The sequence below is a fragment of the Triticum dicoccoides genome, chromosome 2A (assembly GCF_002162155.2).
Source record: "Triticum dicoccoides isolate Atlit2015 ecotype Zavitan chromosome 2A, WEW_v2.0, whole genome shotgun sequence".
NCBI classification, from domain to species: Eukaryota; Viridiplantae; Streptophyta; class Magnoliopsida; order Poales; family Poaceae; genus Triticum; species Triticum dicoccoides.
Window position 1 is genome coordinate 201,777,061 of NC_041382.1, and position 7,392 is coordinate 201,784,452.

The window sequence follows — 7,392 nt, forward strand, 5'->3', positions numbered from 1 at the left end:
AAAGAACCTTAATGAGGTATTGAGCCAACACAATGAAGTGTTCGCCAAAGAGGGACTTGGGTTTGACCCAAGAAGAAGACATCCTCTCAAAGGTGCACCACCCCTCTAAAAGAAACTTTTGTACGACAAGGGCATAAGGAGAAAGGTAAGGTTGTTAGTGGGAAGGCCACGAGGGGCATGCCCACTCTCAACAAGCCAAAATAGTTCATGCCTCCATCCTATGTACTTCGTAAGGCTAAGGATGGAGAGGTTTATGCAAAGTTTGTTGGTCCTCAAAATGCATTCCGGTTTTATGCTATTTGGGTCCCTAAGACCCTTCTGACTAACTTGAGAGGTCCCATTGCAAAATGGGTGCCTCTAACCAAGTCATAATTGTGTGTAGGTTGCTTTCTCCGGTGGAGTAAAATGGGTGATTGACAGTGGATGTACCAATCATATGACCGGTGATAGCAAGTTGCTCTACGATTTCATGGAAGCTATTCAACCATTTATGAGCATTATGTTTGGTGGAGGATCAAAAGGACAGGTACTCGGGTTGGGCAAGGTGGCTATCACAAATGACATGTCGCTTGCAAATGTCATGCTTGTCTAATCCCTTAAATACCATTTGCTTTCTGTTCGCCAATTGGCTTCTGTTGGTTATGATACACTCTTTGGACTAATGTATGTGAAAGTCTTTAAGAGAGATACTCTCGAAGTGGCCTTTGTTGGAGAGTTGGATGGAAACCTTTACACGGTTGATTTCTCGAAAGAGAGCACATTCCATGCAACTTGTCTAATGGCCAAGGCCGACAAGGGGTGGCTATGGCATCGCCGGCTAGCCCATGTCGGCATGAGAAATCTTCAAGATCTCTTAAAGGGTAATCACATCCTTGGACTAACAAATGTCTCTTTTGAGAAAGATCGTGTGTGTAGTGCATGCATAGCCGAGAAGCAACATCAATCAAAGCACCCACCCAAGAATATTGTGTCTACCTCAAGGCCTTTGGAGCTCCTTCATGTGGATCTTTTTGGGCCTCCTTCATGGGATAGTCTTGGTGGGAAAAAGTATGGACTTGTTATTATTGATGATTACTCAGGATATACATGGGTTTTCTTCCTCAAGTCCAAGGACGAGACGAAGATCACCTTCATTGATTTTGCCAAGCAAGCACAATGCAAGTTTGACAAAGAAATCTTGGCAATAAGAAGTAATGGCTCCGAGTTCAAGAACTACCCCTTGGAAGAATTTCTTAGTGATGAAGGGATTGAACATCAATATTCAGCTCCATACACTCCCCAACAAAACGGTGTAGCAGAGAGAAAGAACCGGACACTTGTGGAGATGGCAAGGTCCATGTTGGATGAATACAAGTCACCACATAGTTTTTGGGCCGAGGCTGTCAACACTGCTTGCCATGCATCAAACCGGCTCTTTCTCCGCACTATATTGGAAAAGACTCCATATGAGCTTCTAACTGGGAACAAGCCAAATGTCAAGTACTTTCGGGTATTTGGGTGCAAATGTTTCATTCTCAACAAAAGAGAACGGTTAGGAAAATTTCAATCCAAAACCATTGAGGGCATATTTGTTGGCTATGGATCAAACTCTCACGCCTATAGACAACAAATCCAATGGATGTGTTGTAGAAACTTGTGATGTGGTGTTTGATGAATTTAATGGCTCCCATGGGGAGAAAGTTGATCTAAGTGATGTACGTGAAGAAGATTCTTCTCAAGATATCTTGACCATGGGTGTTGGTGCACTTCTTCCAATGGAGCAAGAACCTCATGATGATAAAGAAGAAGATGGAAGCTTCACGCATCATCAAACTACTTCAACACCCATACCACCTCAAGCTCCTATTGTTCAACAAATACCACCAAGTACAAGATGATGATCAAGTTCCTCTTCATGATAAACATCAAGAACAAGATCATCACCAAGGGCAAGAACAAGAAAGTGCAATCATTGACAATGAACCTTAACAAATGGAAGATGATGAAGAAGACCTTCCACCACACATCAATGGTCCTTATGTTGAGGATGTGGATGATGGACATGAAGTTGAACCTCGCGAAACCTTAATCTCCATCATGCCTTGAGTGGCCGATCATGTTGATGTTGACAAAATTCTCACCGGCATATCGGAAGGTAGAGTCACTCGTAAACAATTGACAAACTTTTGTGCTCACTTCTCATTTGTGTCTAGTGTTGAGCCTCTCAAGGTACAAGAAGTGTTGATTGACAACGATTGGCTCATTGCTATGCAAGAAGAGTTGAACAACTTTGAGCGCAATCAAGTGTGGTCATTAGTCAAGAGGCCAACAACGGAACACAACGTCATTGGAACAAAGTGGATTTTCAAGAACAAGCAAGATGAGAATGGTATAATCATCCGCAACAAGGCAAGGTTAGTGGCACAAGGGTACTCACAAGTTGAAGGTTTGGACTTTGGTGAGACCTTTGCCCCCATTGCCCGTCTGGAATCTAGTCGCATCTTACTTGCTTATGCTGCTTTCAATGGCTTTACATTATATCAAATGGATGTGAAGAGTGCTTTCCTTAACGGTCCTCTACAAGAAGAATTATATGTATCACAACCACCTGGGTTCGTTGATCCCGATCACAAAGACTATTAGCGTGTTTGGTTGAGAGCCTGGATGCTCTGCCTGGAAAAAAGTGATGCCTGAACAACGCCTGGGGTGAAGGGAAATTGTGCCTGGCCAGGCTAGCTTGGTGGGTGGGTGTTTGGTTCCCGTCCTCGCTGGCTGATCTATCGTTGAGCGTTTATAGAATTTTTAAATAGTAGGCCTCTATAGCTACTGGCTCTAATTAGTTCCAGGCAGGTTTGGAGGCACGTCCGGGCACATGGGATGGGACGCTTGGGCCAGGAAAATCACCCTGCCCGGGCAAAGTAGTTTCTTTTTCTATTTTTTATTGTATACCGGCCAGGCTAATCGCAGTACAGGCACACCCACACCAGGCAAGTATTTTTTCCTCAGGCTCCAACCAAACAATCACCAGGCATGTTCCAGGCACAGCTTAGGCTAGGCATGCAACGGCGAGGACATCAACCAAACACACCCTATGTGTATAAACTTCATAAGGCTTTGTATGGCCTCAAACAAGCACCTCATGCTTGGTATGATCATCTTAAGAAGTTTTTACTCGATGATGGTTTTGTGAGAGGGGTGATCCATCCCACTCTTTTTACTAAGAGGGACAAAGGTGATTTGATCTTATGCCAAATCTATGTAGATGATATCATTTTTGGTTCTCCTAACATTCATTTGTGCAAGAAGTTTGCGGCTTCAATGACCAAGAATTTTGAAATGTCACTCAATGCGGATTTGAAGTTCTTCCTCGGATTTCAAATTCAACAATTTGAAGAAGGAATTTTCTTGTCTCAAGCAAAATACCTCAAGGACATCCTAGCAAAATTTGGCATGTCTAGTGCTAGCCCATGTAAGACACCTATGCCAACCAAAATTGTACTCACGGAAGACACAAACGGTATCCCCTTCGACCCATCTAAATACTGCTCTATGATTGGTTCGCTGCTTTATCTTTGTGCATCTAGACCAGACATCATGTTTAGTGTATGCATGTGTGCTAGATTTCAAGCTTCCCCTAGGGAAAGTCATCATAAGGCGGTTAAGCATATTCTTAGATACCTTGTTCACACCCCAAAGTTGGGTCTATGGTACCCCAAGGATGCTAAGTATGATGTCATTGGGTACACGGATGCGGATTGGGCTGGAGACAAAGTGGATCGTAAGTACACCTCCAGTGCATGTCAATTCCTTAGACACTCCTTGGTAAGTTGGTCCTCGAAGAAACAAAATTGTGTTGCCCTATCCACCGCCGAAGCTGAATACATTGCAACCGTCAGTTGTGCAACTCAGTTACTATGGATGAGCCAAACTTTGAAGGATTACGGTATCACCTATAGACATGTGCCTCTTCTATGTGATAATGAAAGTGCCATCAATATTGCTGAGAACCCCAAAGATCATACCCGCACCAAGCACATTGACATTAGGTACCACTTCTTGAGAGATCATGTGGAGAAGGGTGATATTGACATTGCTCATGTTGGCACAGATATGCAACTTGCAGATATTTTCACCAAGCCATTGGATGAAGTAAGGTTTTGTCAACTTACGCGTGAACTTGGTATCTTAGAGCTTGACAATATTATGTGAAATCTAGTACCCATTCATGCATGAACTTAATGTCTTGTCTTGATGTATGCACATATTTAGGGGGAGACATTCAATTCATGAGTATTCTCACCCTACACAATGCATAAATAGAACAAACACTCTCAAAGCTATCATGTTATTCTAACTATGGTGCTTTCAATGATGGAGTAGTGATTATGCACCCAAAGTTCAAATCGTTGGGAAGCTATGTGAAGAATACTACATGGTGGACTTGGCCACCACTCTTGTCATTAGAACAATATCTGAGCGATGTGTTTTAGAGTTGACATAGGATCCTCAATGCTTAATATATTGTGATTTTGCATCCTACTATGTTTTGAACTCATCATCTCCCCATCATGGTCATTAGCACCAACTATGACCCCAACTATGGCCCCTTTTGTGTTCTAAATAAATAAATAAAAAAATCCACAAGTGCTTCCGGTCGTCCGCTATGTACCGGACGTCCGTAACATCCTCTCTGGTGCCATACTACCGGACATCCGCTGAGTCTGGACGTCCGCTAATTTCTGCCCTGGACAATCGCGTCGGATATCCGATAATACCGGTCGTCTGCTATTTCCTACCCTGCTCAGACCCATCGGACGTCCAGGCATTGCCGGTCGTTCGCTCCCTAGCACATCTGTTTGCCTTCTCAGGCCCCGGACGTCCGCTCCACACCGGTCGTCCGGTCAACTCTTGGCCCGCCTATATATAAAGGCCGCGTCTTGTAGTGGTTCCTAAACCTAAAAACTGCCGTCCCTCATATCTTCTCTGCCGCCTCCGCTCAATCTCCTCGCTGGGGGTGCGCACCGGCCGTGGTCCTCGCTGTCTTTGCACGGGCGGTCGCCGTCGGGATCCCGCCCGTCCTCCTCTAGTCCCGGCCAGCGTCGGGGAAACCCATTCATCTCCGTCGCATCTCCTCCTCGCCCTCCCGAGGTAGCAACCTTCCCCCCCCTCATTTCTCGAACTTCCTTGATCTATGGCGGTGATTAAGTAAACTGGGGCTTCCTCCTTCTCCAGGTCGCTATGCCAAGGACCAAGCACTCCGCGCGCAAGCAAGTCACCAGTGGACCATCCCGTCCGCCTTGTCGTGGTGGCTCTGACGATTCACAAGAGAGGGCCCGTCCTCGGAAGCGTGCCGCCCTCCCTCACAGCTCGGCTAGCGATTCCTCATCGGAGGGATCCAACTATGAGGACGAAATGGCGGATTTGGAGCAGCCCGCCTATGTCGCTGTTCGCACTTCCGCACCTAAACCAGGAACACGTCGGCCCACTTTCAAGCCTCCTCCTCCTCCAGAACAACCTCAAGGTGATGCCCGTCGCATCTCTCTTGAACCTCCACTTCCTCACGGTCGCATCATTAAAAGGTTCAATGAGGTCCCCACTGCTTCCTATCTTAGGCTTCGTCATGACATAGATCAATTCACCGTTGTCAGCGACTCACAGGATGCTCGTTCTCGCACTAATGTCCAAGCTGACATTTTTACCACTATCATCATTCCTAAAGGTCTATCTCTACATGTATGCATTGACTTAGAGCATATTCGTGCTCATCCGGCTAAATATTCCAGGAGCTATTGAGCTTATTGAGTCATCCAACCTTGCTGCCCCATTTGAATTTCAGCATGATTTCAACCAAGCTGCCATTCATCAATTCTATGCCACATGTTATTTTGGTCCAAATAACACCGTCACTTGGATGAACTCCGACACCATGCTCACGACATCTTATTCTCAATTTGTTGCTGCTCTTGGGTTTCCTGACACCGGGTTCAAAATCCATAAGGATGACCCAAACCATAGGCCCAAGGGCATTGAAGTCTATATGGATCTTCTCAAACCAGTAGGAGATTTGACTAATGATGCGGAAAAAAAAGGTCTGAACCAAGTCTCCATTTGGCGATCACCTTTCTATATCATCTACCAGTGTGTCATTCGTACCATCTATCCCAAGATGGGTGACAAGGGGCCATGTAATAGCTATTGCATTGATCTCATGCATCGCCTCTATGTGTCTCCAAAGGGGAAGATAAATGTCCCTCATTTTCTGTGGCATGAGGTCCGTCTTGCTTGTTTTCAACACAAGCGAGCCTTGCCTCGTGCCCCCTTTCTTCAGGCATTTATCAAGAGTGTTGCTCCATTTCCCATTGCCCGCACTCACTTGCATGAACGGTGGGTCATTCCACCTCACATGGCGGATGATTGGGTTCCCAAGGACTCTTCTGCTTCTGCTCGTCGCACTCCGGCTAGTGTTCCTCCTCCTACCGCTCGTTCTACTTCTTCCGGCTCTACATCTTTTGGTCGCATTTCTCATTTCCTTGGGAAAGCTCACTCTACCATGATGAAGATGTTTAACTTCCATTGCTCTCAAAATTACGACGGTGTCACACGCTTGGTCACCTCCAAGAATGCTTTGAAGGCTCATCTGAGAGACTCCGGAGTTTACGATGTGAGTGACGATGAACGTCTTCCTAATGTTCCACCTTCTGACTTCGGCTTTCCTTCGGGTCCTGAGTGGGCTGACTTCCTTGACGAGGCTGGTGGTAGTGGTGCTCATGATGATGATGATGATGATGATGATGCTCTTTGATGCTGTTATGACACCTCCTTTTGGGTATTTGCTGCCAAGGGGGAGTAGGCACTTATTTATGTGATATGTTGCTATGATATTATCTTATTATCTTGTTATCGAACTCTTGTTATCGAACTCATGCTATGTGATTAACCTGTTATTGAACTTATGATATGTTTGTACCGACTTATGTTATATGCTAGGAGTGATGAATCTTTGTGGAGCCTATTCTAAATCTGATGTTATCTTGATTATCTTGTGTATGAGTTTCGGTTGTGTTGGTATCATATTGAGGGGGAGCTCTCTTCATGATTACCTATTAGTTATTGCACATATTGAGGGGGAGCTCCACAACAAATCCTTCGATATTCAATGTTTTAAAATTCTTTCGATATTCAAAGCTTTATTCTAAAAAGTGCATGTATGTTGTCATCAACTACCAAAAAGGGGGAGATTGAAAGTGCAATCATGCCCTTAATCATACTTTGATGTTGATGACAACATGCATATTGGGACTAATCATGTTTATCGAGTATTTCTCAGGATTATGTCTCAAGGGCTATGTGTGTGTGGATCATGACTACGGACATAAAATACATATCACTCAAGAGCAGAGACACAAGTCAAAG